General features: G+C 42.0%; 1 protein-coding gene and 1 long non-coding RNA gene across 2 annotated transcripts in view; one reads left to right on the forward strand and one right to left on the reverse strand.

Moving 5' to 3' along the window:
* The first annotated feature begins 907 nt into the window (after window positions 1-907).
* The window catches only part of LOC105672552 (mushroom body large-type Kenyon cell-specific protein 1-like), a 169165-nt gene continuing 154291 nt past the window's right edge, over window positions 908-15781 (forward strand). Inside the window, exon 1 of the mRNA XM_067353919.1 lies at window positions 908-1005. The gene's annotated coding sequence lies outside the window, so the exon portion shown is untranslated. The remainder of the gene's footprint in view (window positions 1006-15781) is intronic.
* The window catches only part of LOC105672554 (uncharacterized), an 80495-nt gene continuing 65705 nt past the window's right edge, over window positions 992-15781 (reverse strand). Inside the window, exons 3-4 of the long non-coding RNA XR_001100841.2 lie at window positions 3399-3536; window positions 992-3201 (exon numbers count right to left, since the gene is read on the reverse strand). This is a non-coding gene — a long non-coding RNA (uncharacterized lncRNA). The remainder of the gene's footprint in view (window positions 3202-3398; window positions 3537-15781) is intronic.

Genomic DNA, 15781 nt, shown 5'->3' on the forward strand with positions numbered 1-15781 from the left:
CGCAATTATGAGGCGAATTGCCTATTTGAGAAATTGAGATACGTCATCGAAATTGGGAATCCGTCGACTATGGATATTCCTCTGTGATACAACGTGGGTGGAGGTGATCCGAGGAATGTCGGTCGTAACTAGCGCAGTAGGTAGGCAGCGATAAATAAATCCGATTGAACTTCTGGTGCGGCGATAGGTATGTACCTGACTGGCACGACTGCCTACGTACCTGTGCACTCGTGTGTTGCACAGCTATTCAGTAGACTGGCGCGTAGGCGAGCCCCCAAAACGCACAAACTCGATTTCATTTTTCAAAGTTTTATTAATTATTGGAGAATGCTGAAATGTATATATTTAGACGTTCGCAATATGCTTTTCTAATTTAAAATTTATTATTATTATTATTATTATGATCGATATGTACAAATATATTTTTTCCTCGCGAAAGTATACGCGATGTTTTATTTTTGTGACAATGCAGCGAGAAACGTTGTTGCAATTTTTAGAGCTATCGATCCGTTTCATGAACGATGTTTCGTCATTGATAAACGAACTGAGAATAAAACGCTCATTTCGAGTACGATCTTTCAACGCGTAGAATTTGGTTTAGGAATATTAGATAATTGTTTTCTTATTAACGATGTTCTCTTTTTTTTACAACAGAACCTCTGCATTAGTTTTTTTTTTCAATCAGAATGGAAATAAAAATCTATGTGTTCTCGCAATTTTCGAGGTCGCACATGCAATATTGTGGCGAAGGCATGAATTATAAAGAGAACAGCGATGATCTTATCTGGCCACGTAAGCATGCCGGAGTTCGCGTGAATCGCGCGAAAATGCGCGCTTATTTTCCATCGATGCGATATGGCATTGATAGAGAAGAGTGCGATAACAAGTTGCTTCTTTTTTTTTTCAGGTTGTTGCAATTCGGTGGCGGAGTGTTCACAAGTGCGCAATGCATCATTGCATGCGGACACACAAGGACGTGACAGGCTTTGCATTTCGTTATTTCAGGTATATTTCCCACGTACTTATACACATATAAATATATACAGAGCGATAACTCTGAATTCCACGTCGAAACTAACAAACAGAATGCTGAATGTTTGATACACTTTTAATTTTAATTTTCGAAAAAAAAAAATTAATTGCAAAAACATTTTCGCTTCACACGAGAAAAAGTCAATAAAAGAGATTATATGTAAAAAGAAAATCGTTATCAACCGTATATAATATTATTATATGAAAACTACAGCTATAAAACAAGATTGTCGTTTTAAAAATAATTTTCTGGGTGGCGCTGATAATAACTGTCCGTCATAGACTTTTTAATCGCAAATGTATTATTTCAATAAACGCATATTCGAAAGCGCAAACGTCTATCACGCATTCGCTATTGTAATTTAACGCGACGCAACGCGTTTCATGACGCGACACTCTCAAGAGTTAAGGATAAAAGTCGTAAACGCGTATTGCCGCATAGATAATTTCACGACGTAGAGAAGGTGAAACTGCATTCGCCTAATGTCGTTGCGCCTGGCATTGTCCGCGCCGCGACGCCCACCCGGGTCCGCTTATAAATCCGCAACGGGCGCGCTTAATCCGCGTCCGTGCGTGTGCGTGCGTGCGACGCGGGAACGCGACAATGCACCTCGCCGCGAATACGCGGATTTATCGGCGATGCTGAGACAATGCGTGGCGAGATAGGACAGCTCTATTAGGATCGCACCGAATTCCCGTGAAAGGTACTTAGCTTTCGGCATTGTTGCCGGGTTAACGATTCACGCTACGGCGATATCAGCTTATCGCGTGATACGCTGAGCGAAAGAATGGATCGAGAGCGCTCATAATTTTAGCGAAGAGCGGGTGATAAATATCCGAACGTGAAAATAGGCATAATGAACGTTTATCGTATAGAAACGACAGGCGCTGAGATCAATGAAGAATTAATTAGCTCCAAACTGCCCGTGTTGCGTTAAATGAGCAAAAATGCTCGCGCGGTGGCGCTTTGAAAAAGTGTGGCGATAAAAATATTTATTTTTCAAATAATCCATCGAGACTCTTCCAAACTATTGCAAATATAATTTAGATTTTTAATCTGTTATAACAGCTATCTTCTTTCGATTGAATTTCGGGAACTTTAGCTCTCCTTTCCCAAGAGTATTGCGTTCAGTGAAATATATCAGTTTAGGTATGTGTATTTCAAGTGACCGGACATGAGTCAGCAATACATTAGAACACAAACGAAGGCACGAAGTAATAATCTAGGCTGACGTACATATATCGAGCGATACTTACTGTCGGGTGTATCGTGCGGGCGTCGGTTTCGCAAACGCACGTATCACGTTGCGGTACGATAATTCTTGGCGGCGGAGGCGGCAGACTCGGCGAGAAGTCGAGAATCCGCCATGGGCTTTTTCGCGAGAGGAAAAAGAAGACACCGAGGAGAGACCGAAAGAGACGAAAACGTGTGGCGAAGGACCTCGATTCACGGCGGAGTTCGAGGTCGGGCCTTGTCTACCTACCGAATGCTCCGCCGGCTTTTGGGCCCGCCCCCGACCTTCGTGGCGGGCTGAGCAAAGGACGGCCTCGAATTCGTTTTATTAACGTATAGCTCCGACAAACATTCGGACAAGAGGGATCGACCTCTCCCGAGGTCGAGCTGGTGGGATAGCGCGGGTCCGAATACTTCGGAAAGACAATGATGTGGAAGGATAGCTGCATAAAATGCTTTTGAAGCGCGAAACGGAAGTTTGATTAAATTCCTTCAGTTAGCGCACTAAATGAATGAAAAAATAAATCAGCCTTAGTTTAATTATTTAAATATTTGTGGAATGTGTTGGAGATTTTTAGATTAAAAACTTTTGAACATCAACTTGACGTTTTTATCGCCGAAATTATTCAAAAGAAAATTTTCACTTTCTTTTATTTGCGAAATGGTAATTTATGAAATTGTAACCTCGCAATTTTCACAGGATTATATTCACAAATATTTTTAAGAGACTGTTGAAGCGAAAATATTTGCTAATCGCAAAATTAAGTGCGTAAATTATTACACGATTATCGCGCGCAGATTAATGACGCAGATACATTTTTGTATCTCGTTAGATATTACGCAAGTAGGCTACCTCGAACTTTGCTTAAACTGCAGAGTAGCGGTTCGCTTCAATTCCCGCTATCGTATGATGAAATGGCAAATTCCGAACGTATCTAAAAATTGACATATCACAAGCACAATGAGATAGATTAGTACATATTGTACACAGACAGTGCGTATTGTACAAAAAGCGATAAATCATTCTATCAATGGTCGAGATCTTTATCGCGCGATGTCTAATATGGCGATAACAACTAATTTGTTTTGAAATTCTATTTTATTATTGCGTTTAACATTTCACTTCACTTACTTCAGCCAATTTGCAAAAATGTTCTATTTGCATTCTAAGGCAGAGTCCATCGAGTTTTCGTGCGATAGTGCATCCGGGCCGGAAGGATCGATCTTACTCCTCGTAGCTATTTGATGATGCTAACGAGAAAGCCTACACCTGTAATAATAGTAATATTCATTACTTTCATACGTCGTACGGAGTCGGCGTGGAGGAGCGGGGAGTACAGAGGGCGTGAAAACCGGGGCGCGGTTGTAACATCTGCTTTAACCGCGTAACTCGCCGCGCGATTATCAGTAATGTCGGCGCGACCGGTGCCGTAATGGCACGCGGTTTGCACTTTCGTGGAAACGGTTAGCCCTGCAAGTTTAATAAGGCGCCATTGGCGCGCAAACGAACGACGGTCTCCCCACGATGCCTCCTCCTCCCCGAGTCATAATAAAATATAAGAATAAATTATGCAAAAATGCACAAAAGATACGATGTTTTCGTACACAACGCAAACGTTATTAATTAAGTAAATGTAGCTTTAATGAAAAAAATTGTTATCGCAGTCTTTATTCAAAAATAGGTATTGCTATAAAATTTGGAAAAAAAAAAAAAAAAAAACTATATTACTTCATTTATTAACAAAATGAGTAAAAAATTAATGATTCGTTAACGTTACTCGATTTATCAACGCATTTGTCCTGTACTTCTGTTTCCTATTTTATATAATCACTGTTGTATTTTATATTACACACGTTTCATTGTGTTTCGATTCTAACGAGGAACACGTGATGAGCATCGAGAGCGGAAAGCGGCTTCGCGCATCGATTGCACACGCCACATTCTAGCCTTATCTCGGAATGCGAAATTAAAGTCAAGGCCCGATGCGGCGCTTTCGTTTTGATACGCCGAAAAATGGGTCAGATATAATGTATGCGCGGTTGAAATTTTCAGATCGTGCCTGCACATCGGACCGGGTCATGGAGCTATTCGCGGAATTGTTCGCCATTGAACTATTCCTCTAAAATATTCATCGCAGTGGTCTGCGTTAAAATTAGCTTCGCGTGAAATTAATTCACTTTTATCCCCCTGACGTGATTTACGGATCGTTGACAAGACTGAATTTGTAATTGTCGACAATTATCTCGGTGCTCGTTAACAGACATGATACGACGATTAGATTTTGTAATATTTAAAACATATGGAATATTTTAAAAGCTCTCAATCTTTATTTCACACATATACACGCACAACGATACGGAGAACTGACGTTTGCGCGATTTATTTGTTTGGCTGGTTACGCAAGTTACTCGCGATGAAATTGAATTCTGTCGTGCAGAGCGACGTTTAATCTTGAAAGAAGCCGCCATGATATTTCATGATCGAGATCACGATGTGGAGAAAAGTTTTGGAGCAAATTGATGGATCGGAGTAAAAAAAACGCCATATGACTAGCCTTGCGAAGCTCATTTCAAACTCGTTTGCGACACTGTTGTAAAGTTCGTAAACGAGCTTTATTTTGCGAATTAACTACGAATCGATATGGCGAAACGTAGCTGCGTTCACCACACCCGCATAGTCGTACGTATTTTTTCGTCATAACGCGTGTTGTTTTTTCTCGCGTGCTCGCCTCTGTGCATTTATCAGCATCTCATGTACATTGTGGAAAAACATGACGCCTATAGTGTCGGATTCGCGTAATGAAAGCAACGTATCTCGCAAAACATTCAATTTTGTTTCTTCACTTGAATTCATTTCGCGTTATGAATTATTCAGAACAACAAGTTGTAATTTTGTTGGCTCCTAAATATTTTTTTTGTTTTAATATTTTCAACCGATATTTTGTAAATCTCGTAAGCTTTAAATTCTGTAAAACAAGTGGTATTTATTTTACATTTTATAAAATTAAATATTCGCGATATAATCAAGCGTTGCGATTTTGAGAAATATAATATGTGTATCTTTATAAAATCAAAAGAAAGGCATATTTGTTGGATAAATAAACTACCGTAGTTTATTGGATCACGTTGCGTGATAACGTAAAAGTATTATATTCGCACTGATGCCGATAAAGCGGCGATATACGGGGGGTTTTTTTTTCATCTCTTTCGTCAACTCGGTAATAACGAAATTAATTTCTGGCAATATATTATCGAAAATCCGTTAATGCATTTCGAAAGCGAGCGATTCGACGAAAATGCTTTTTCAATTATTTTCGCGTGGCATGGAGTGCATTCCACGTCATCGGTAAAATAAAATTTTGTCGTCTAACCGGGTAGTGCGTCATTGGCTGAAGCTCGAATCACCGAGCGGTCATTGCACTGTCGGTAGCTCTGTCAATGAAGCGGTCCGGGTGCTCTAATTTCGATCAATTAATAAGAGACCGTGGCTGCCCGCCCAGAAAGAAGGGCTTGTGAGATTCTCTCCTTCTAAGATTAAGCGAAAATGTGCAGCATGTAGATGGAAAGAAAGAAATAATAGAAAAACTTGATGCTTGACATTGAAAGATGATCAATAGATATAAAAAAAATCATTAATTAAAAAAAAATTACTCTCATGTCCACTTTAATATGCTACACTAATTCTCATGAGATTTTATTAATTGCTTTGTTTTCTGCATGTGTTGTATTATTTTTATCTTTGTTTGTAATGCATTCAAAATAAATTTTCTATAACGTTTCATATATTGTACAAAAGATTACATTAATTAATTAAAACAATGTTAAGCGGATAATTAATATATAATATATTTTGTAAAATGTTTAAACACCAATTTTTGGCACATGCGATATAATCCGTATAACGGCTTCAGCACAATTTCACACAATTTGTCGCTTATTGAGTCGCACAATTTATTTGACCTACAAACACGGCGATGCGGATAAAAGTACACGCGGACGATTGGAATCCAGCCAGATATTCCCAATGTAATTTATGCCAACGTCAATATATAAATGCATGGACTTAAATTCCATTATCTTAACGACATCGTGCAGTTCTGTCTCATATTTTCCAAATATTTCATCAGGCGACACTCCAACGAAATTCCCGGAAATTGTAGAATTTATCTAGTGTACCGCAAATTCTTAAATTATAAAAAATAAAACCCAAATATATAAAGAAAAGAATAATGTAGGAAGTAATAATGTTGATTATTATCAGACGATTATCAGTATAATTATATTATTACAATTGTCGACGAAAATTTGTTACAATACAGTTCAAATTTTTAGAAAAGTTAAAAATATTCCATTGATAAATTCAGAAATAGGAGATCCTCGCTAATTAAACAGAAATAGATATATATTTTCGAGATCAAACGTAAGTTGCGGAAGGGAAGGAAAGAATTCGAGAGACGAGATGGACTGTCAATTCGTACGAAACGTCGATAACTGGCGTTATCGATCGTCCCACCGGATGCACTTTTATAAGCCTTTTAGATTACGCGGTCCCCTCGTCGCGTTGCATCAAATGCGACACCCTTCCTTCCCCCCCTGTCCATTCACCCCCCTGCCCGTGCTGCCCCTGTGATTTATCAACCTCATCCCTCTCCCTTTGCTCCCCCCCTCTCGCCGATATTCCTCCTCGCGCGGGCTTCAACGCAGTTTTGCAATTTCAACCTCATTTTTGCACATCGCTATCGCCCCGAACAAACAGCGATAATGCGAGCCGACCTTATCAGGCTCCGGTGCTTATCGGCGAGCGCTTATTTTTTCAGGCCAGTCAGGCATTTTCGCAAGAATCCGCGCGTTGCACCGCGCCTTTGTAAGATCGTGCGTAAAAAAGTGCAAGAGCTGTCGCAACGCGCTGCGACGCGGCGCCCCGCGTCTTTTGTCTCTCTCTATCTTTCTCACAACGCGAGTTCGATGGCTTTTTTTTCTCGACGTCATTCCGTTACATATTGCACGGAGATTTATTCAAGGCCGAGTTGAATCGCATCGACCGATAAGCACGTTCGCAGGTTCCACGCGATCTTCTCCTCCATTCGCTGGCCGGGCACGATTGAGGCTATTTTTTTTTTCAATATCCAGTATTTTCCTTGCAAATTTGACGAGTGGACACGGCGCGTTCGGGCATTCGCAACGATATAATTAGTCTCGGAGACACATAGTGACAGTATCGCGCGATTCAGTTCGCAAAACTATTCACAAGAACATTCGTAAGATTAAACTTGGATCACTGTAGCGCGAGCACGGCGCTCGCCAACAGGTGGTCCCCGATAATATGCACAAATCGATTTTACTGAAACGTCACATAACAAACTTATACGACTATTCTATTTGTATCGAAACTGATTAATCGACGAATCGAAATTTTGCAATTAGCAATTATGTACTTCGTCTGAATCATGATAATCTTGGCTGCGTGTAATTATTTGTATTTGCAAGATTGCAATGCAGATGTAAATAAAATCAAGTGCAATAATATAAAATAATGGAAACTTGACAATGCAATGCGCTAATGACAAAATTACTGCAAAATAATTTGTAAAATGACCGTAAATTTTGTAGAAAATTCTCGGCTATTAATGTCGTCAAATCGGAAAATTATTGCCTTATTCTATTATCGAGGAATTTCAATCGTTCCCACAACACACTTTCTAAACGAGTCAGTAAATCATCCGTAGACATGTAGATAGAGAAATCATATCCGCAGTTTCATTGGCAATTCCGGAAATTAAAAGCATTTTTATTTCGCGCGCTTGCGTCTGCACAAAGAGATCACACGCGGCCGTCGGGTAAAAGCAACATGTTGCGGCCACGCTTTGAGCGCCATCCGATGAAAATCGTCGAATTACGGGACCGTTTCTCTCTCGCGGCAGCTTAACGACGAGCTTAGACGATTAGATTTCTACTAGAAAATGCTGCATTATGCCAATTTGTTGCGCCTCCTTTCCTAACGAGAGATTTCCTCGAAGGTGTCGGAAGATTTTTTCGGTGCGCGCGCGCACGACCATCTTTAGCGTCCATCGGCGATTCTTCCATTTTAATAGGACTTATAAAACGTAGCATATATGCAGAAGGCGAGAGAGATAGGGGGACGCGCGTTTCTCAGCCCACCGCCGACTTATTGCACCGGCAGCAACCTGTCTCGGTAATGTCAGTCGTTTGTACTTCGTATAAAGACGCAAACAAGCATTTACGAGTGAAAGTATCTTACGAATCTCCGTACTTTTGAGACTTCCTACACCACTAATCTGAACAGCCACAAACCTGAAATTTCGCGTAGCGCTCGCGAAATCGCTACCGTGCATGTCCCTTTCTTTCCCGTAAATTTCCCGTAATGCCACGTATTTATGTCGTAAGTCGCTAAAAATTATGCTTTGCTCCCGGTATGCGCGCTCCTTTCGCGTTCTCCGTTCTTCTTCTTCTTTTTTTTTTAATATTCTATTGCACGGCCGGCGATTAATTCGAGTTTTTCCGTTTGTGAAGCTTCTTTCTCTATTTCTCGCGTGTCAACTTAATGCGATATGATTATTATCAAATTAGAATGTATACACTGATGAGCGCAAAAACTCTCGGAGCGGCTAGATGAAAAATGTACATGACCCTTGTGTACGTAATCGTTAACAGTTACACCGATAGTTACGCGATATTATTTACGCTCTGACACGCGCGCATAGTTCGATCAATCCCCTCTTACGTATAAGGGATTGCAATCGCGCGAATAATGAGACAATATAGCATAACATACATGGACAGGCATAAGAAATCCATAATATATATAAATGAGCAGCGGGATTTTATCTCTTACGCTCGTATTATATCTCGCACCCGTCTTCGCTTCGGAAAAAATTCAATCGGAGTTTCTAGAACCTTTCATCCTCCTTGAATTAATCATCGTCACAGATGGCTTCTGATAGTTCGGCATGGCGAAAGTCAACGAATAAATTGTCGAAGAATATGAAATAACGTTAAACTTGATTAATTTCTTGTAAAGGCATTATTTAGCAAAATTATTTTTGACATAAAGCGGAATTTAAATCAATTTTTTCACGACTCAGCCAAAGTCTGCAGCTGCCGCATAAATATATTCACAGATTATATACTTAAAGGATTTAATAATATTTTATTACAATATACAGCGTTACAAACAATTCCTAAAGATTTCATTTAAGTTTTGCAACAAACGACGCATCGACGATTTATATTGATGCGACGTACCTCGCTGCATTATCAGCTTTCATTAAAACAGATAAGCTCTCTCTGGATTTACATGTCACGAATGCAATCCGTTGGTATTGCATTCGCGAATGAGAAAATTTGCATCACGAGCGAGTTAATATACTGACTGCTACGGCAATCGCACGCAAATCACATCTGCATTTCTTCGCAAACTGTGACAATCGATTCAAAGTTTTACGTTTCATTATTATTCGTGTATGAAATATCGCCGAATTAAGTGGAAAACAAAATGGTATGTAAACATGCGTCATACTTACGCATATATGTATATATGACGTAGCGACGGAAGCATTAATCGAGCATCCCTTGCCGTTCCGATCTCTATCGCGGCTGCATATTTTTTTCTCGCGGCTGCCCCACCCGTCGTCGTTCTTCTGCTCCGCCGGAGCAAATCGCTACGTCCCTGCGGACACCGCTGATCTCATGAAAACTTAGGTTTTACGTAATAAGATGGACGCGCCAGTTTCCGTGTGCCTTTCACGCGGCAAGGCCGCAGAAGCACGCCGAGTCGCCGTGGGATCGTAAGGGCGCGTTTACACGCGCCCGATTCCGCGTGTAAGTGCCCCTACGTAGCCGCTAACGCTGTGTGTGTATACGCGATGCAAAATATTGCACACGTAGGTAGTCCGTCGCAGTGTCTCCCAACTTACAATGCCTTTCGATCGAGTCGAGTCGAATCGGTAATCTCGAAGACGGTCTAAGATTATCGGATTACCGAGACAGCGAGCGGAACGCCTAAGAACGGCCAAGTTGCGCGGAGTGTGTGAAAACAATGTAGACACACAACTTGAGAATCGATAGATATGAGTCAGAATTGCGCATACCGCCGTCGCGCGGCGGATAATCATATTGGTCGTGACGATCGTACTGTATATATCCAGCAGTAATCGTTGTCGTATTTATTCCGCGGGCATAATAACTCGTTCCGTAAGAACGGCGGACACAACAGGCGCACAACGCAATAACGACTGTAAAGCCCGATACCGTTACGCGAAAGTGATTCCCCGCCACTATGCCGCGTCGGTTGCATCGCAAAAGTGTTACAGATCGCGAATCGGTATTCGCGTTGCGTGTTTAACGCTAAATGTCACCGCCCGATTCTTATCTCGCATCGACATAGATCATACTCGGCGCTAAATATCCGACAGAAGCATGACAGTTTTCAGTCTCCGGAACAACAGCATTGCCGACACGAATATGGAATTTTCGACTCGCGTTAATTAAAAAGAAAAATGCGGAAAACTTGAGAGTCGCAGCGTCGTTTTTCCCGACAATCCGTACGAATTCTTAAGTAATCGACGATGAAACGGTTAAATTACCCATAGCTGGACGATCACCAAAAAATCCCAGCGTGCTGCCGCGATCGGCGGAAAAAAAAGCGTTGGGAAACTCTGGCCGCCGTTATGCCGCGCCGATCTCCGTTGGCTCCGCGAGCCGAGACCATGAACCGATCGTGGGAGCCTGCAGCTGAACGTTAGACATATACCGAAGCTAAGAAAATACCTAAGAGCACCGACTCGTTCCCGCTCCCTCTCTTTCTCTCTTTCTTCATTCCTCTTTTTTTTTTCTCTCTCATTCTGTTTCTCATTCACTCTGTCTCGATCTAACGCCGCAGTTTCATTCATTTTTATTCGTTCCTGTCCTTAGACCTCTCCCGCCTGCCCCGGCATCGACCGTTGCGTTTTCAGAATCGAACTATGCGCGCTGCGAAGCCTCTTACTTTCATACCGATGCACCCTATTTGCCCACGCCTGGCACCTGGCGAACCGATTACGCGAATCGGATTGTACGGCTGTACGACGGCGGCGGCCGTGTCTCTCTCGCTCGGTAACGCGGACTTGGAATCCCTCGCCATCCGAATTCTACCGCATTTCCGTACGATATTCGTGCTGCATCTCGATTCGATCGGCGCTCGTTGCGTTTGCGGTATCATATTAGGACTTTATCGTCCGGAAAGAATCGGGAAAGAGATTATAAAGAGCGTGCAAGATGCGCTGATGCCGCGAGAGATATAAGCACTCTTTAATCTCCTGAAAATTCCAACTTTTTTTTCGTTACAACTGACACGCGGAAAGAGCGTTGGCTCTTCCCGAAAATCGTGGCCGAGATTTTCCCAACGAATTTTAATTCTCCGGCGTAAGGTTAATATTGTTTACAGGATATATTGTGACATTTGCCGCATATGTGATTCGCGATATTTAATAATTTTATACGACCATGACATCCTCTCTCCCATTATATTATCGCCGTGCACGAATACATGGGAAAAGTCTTTAATATCGCGTGCGTGATTCTTTATCTTTTAGTGCCGCGATGTCATTCTACCGAGACGAATGTCCTCTCTCTGTCTCTCTCTCTCTCTCTCCCTCCCTCTCTCTCTCTTTCTCTCCGCTTCTCTCACGACAATTTACCTTCATAGATAAGTGTATATAAATTCGCAATAAATCGCGATATCTTGCAGCTCGTATTTTCCGCAAATTTATACCCGATAGTTCGAAACATGTGAAAATAATACTGGCCTAATAAACCGGCGTATTAAAATAATCCGGAGTTCGAAGGGTCAACACTTTCGCTCGTGGAAGAACGTGTGCGTATCATAGTATCATATTGAAGCCGTAAATGTAGGGCAGAAATTTATTGCGGCCTGTCGTTGCTCGCTAATGGCGTGGTGCAAGGTACAACATAACGATTTCACGATCGAGACTTTGTCCCGCCGATCTTTCGTATCATTAATTTGCAACACGCTGCGCTTAATACGCGAGTTGTAGAAATCACGCGACGTCTCTCAAACTTATACTGCACACAGCCACGTACACGGGAGATACATAAAGCGCATGTTGCGCGCTCTCGCGCGCGAACGACAGTGAGATTTATTCGTAGCGGAAAGGTTAATCGCGAGCGCGCGGAATCGTGCGTTTGCTTGACCCTTGACACCCGCGTTTCGTCGCAGTAGTTCCTACATCGTTATAAATGATTCGAAAGTTTTCGATTAGCGTTACAACGGAACTATACTGTCACGTCAGCCGCTCATGATAGAGCGCTGAGATAAAGTGCGCGATGTAAAATGGAAAATTGGAGCCGCGCCAAGGCTAACGCCGTGTTATTTCGCAAATCCGAGGCTATAATTAAAAACAATATTGTGAAAATAATTCAGGAAACAAAGGATTAATTTTCCGCGCCACGCGCGGATTCGTGCCTCCTAATGCGATTTAAATATTAATCAAAGCGAAGCGAGACGTTAGGAACGGCGGATGCATATTCCTTTCCAACGTTCTCAGGCTGCCTTGACGGATTTTTGCGCCGGGGAAATGGTCCCTTGACTTTTTGTCGAGCCACCGATTCCTTCGTGAACGAACGAACGAACGAACGAACGCCTCTTACTTTCGTGCCGATCGCACGGCGCGGCGTTTCCATTCACGTTTCCATTCACCGGCTGTCAGGAGTTACGATGTTAACTCTTTCATCGGCGATTACGTTATTAACACTCGCCGACGATGCTCGAGACGTTCAAGTGCAGTGAGTTGGTTTGTTGCTGTTTTCTTTTAAAATACTTTTTTCGCGGAATTTCGAAAAAAAGAATACGCAAGAAATTTTACAGTAAATAAACATTCCACGATATTGTAATATTTTACAAAAATTTCGAAACACACAATTCATGATTTTCGATTAGAAAGTACGTCACAAACTTGCTTCAATTATAAATTTGTAAAATTTATTACTTTTGCTCTTCTTTTCTCTACAGTTTTTTCTTGCTTAAAAATATGAATGTAAACATAACTTAGTATTATTGCAATTCTTTTGCAATATTCTCATTAATTTCATATTATATATTTATTTTAATGAGAGCAGAAAGCAATTATTCTGCTTCCCAATCACGTTTTTGAGAATGTGGATTTTTTAAACCTGGTTCGATTCGCCCTTCAATTCCGTTCATTCGCCATTGTTATACACAATTATCCACTCTTCAGGCGTACCGTTGTTCACCGGGCGAGCCCGGTGGGCTATTGAGCGTGGCTATCCCCATGAGATAGGCAGAGATAGGAGTAGAGATAGGCAGGAGCCAAGCGTCATCCCGCCTGTGTTTCGGATTATCTCAACAGAGACTTTCTCTCGTTCCATCTCTTTCGCGCGGGCACGACGAGCCGCGCCGATCGAGCTGGCAACCTTCAACGGTGATTTTTACGATCGATCGCGAGGAATGTCGGCCGTAAATCGAACGCGCGAATTCCACGAGCCTCCGATCGAACGACGGCGCGCGGCGGTGGGCGCGCGTTCGGCGAACTTTTCTGCGGAAATCCGCGCGCCGCGTCGGAGAAAAGCGGAACGCCGATAAAAGCGGGCCACCTCGCATCCGCCAGTCTGTCTGCGAATCGCTTAATGAACCATTGGCAAGACGGGCCGTCGGACGCGCGCTAACGAGGATATCGTTATTCGATTTCGCGGGTTTCGCGTCGCGCTCAGCGATAAGTCAATCACACGATTTTGCTATGACACGCGATAGTTACATTGGCAACAAAGAGGATTTGTTTCTCCATCATTTTGTTGAATCGAAGGAAGATTTCCGTTACTGACTAAACAACGGCTTAGCGAGAATACTTTTAAATATGCTTGTTTTGTGCCGTACAACAGGAAAACTTCACGCAGAACAATCATATTTATTTTTAATGTCGCTTTTATCTCAAAAATGAAAAAAAAAAGAAAAAACAACTGGTAAACTCAGATGACCAATCTTCGTATTACACGCTGACGCGCACAAATCACTTAATAAACTATCGGTAGCACGCAGGCGGTAATGATACCGCTGATCGGAGCGGATCATGTGTACCCGAGTATCATTCCGTCGACGGAATTTACGCACGTAACAGTTTCGCGGTGTGCGAGTGTTACCTACTCCGCACCTGCGCGTGTCCAAACGCAATGGATCGATCGTAGGATAGAGGAAGCCGATATATTTCCTGCGATATTGCGATCGACGAGATATGCCTCGATGCTGCGCGTTAATGGATTGACGACGGGCTAATTCGCTCGTGTCTCCGTGTGATTAGCTCGGTTTTGCCGAAACCGATCCTGCCGGGCTGATGCCCAAAATGCGCACGTTCGCTTTATGATTTGAGATAGCGATCTTTTGAAACCCTATGCGCGGGATAATGGGTGTTAAGTTACTAGTAATTATTAGGCATGGAATAGATATCGAGATTCGGTTGCGTGTGCATCTGCATTCTCTACGAGTGCACTGATGAATTATATCTCTTTCAAGCTGCAGCGAATTCGAACGAGATTTAGATCAAATTTATCAAAATGCTCAACTGCATTGTTTATAAATTTCTTAATTTTCGTACCGAGGTTGATCAACTTTTTGTTACTATTTTATAGAATTGATAAGTTTGACTTCTAAAAGGTTCGCGTAACAATAAAACTCTATCTCTTATTACTCAAATATAGCTGAAGGAAAATCTTTTTCGATGACATTTGCGTAAGATGTTGAAGTTATTAGATGTCATAATTGTTCTTTATCGAGTACTCTCATACTCGAAATTTGCGTACACGTAGCAATGACACGCAGCCGGAGCGAGGCGTGCGTGCCATCTGACGTTCCATGTGCTCTTCCTTCGTCTGGAGCTTGCTCGTACTGCTGTTGCAGCAGAGCGCTGGAGTATCCGCGCCCGTATAATTTCGTTATTTTATTTTTTTCCTTTTTCATCACGAAACTGATGTGCGATCGGCGCTGACGATAAAGAAAACTTGCGCGTGGGAAACGGATGCGACTTCAACACTTTCGACCAGCTGAACAATACTGGTTACGAAAACCCGCAATATAATTCGTATTGTTGACGACGAAAATTCGCGATCGCGTGAGTGCTGATACGAGCGTGCACGATAACGCATTATTCCGCGTGCTGTTTGAAATCCGAATGACGTCGATCTGCTACTGAACATATTTGGGCTGACACGCGAGGATGAATAAATTACGCAATAAAAGAGAAGTGCTATACCGATGACATTAGTAATATTTCGTGCAAAGTAAAATTACGTAAAAAGTAAAATTTGGTTTCTATGAATAAAACAAATAACAGAACATTCCGTGTTATTATTTAAAATAATTGTCAAAGCGCGTCAATGATGATCTAGTAATTAGCATTCTTCGACATTTAACGTAACGTAGGTTACGTAACAAGGCACTTATCAAAGCTAACGACAATAGTCACGTTCTAAATATACAAACATGACACG

Source organism: Linepithema humile, chromosome 4 (assembly GCF_040581485.1).
Source record: "Linepithema humile isolate Giens D197 chromosome 4, Lhum_UNIL_v1.0, whole genome shotgun sequence".
Lineage (NCBI taxonomy): Eukaryota > Metazoa > Arthropoda > Insecta > Hymenoptera > Formicidae > Linepithema > Linepithema humile.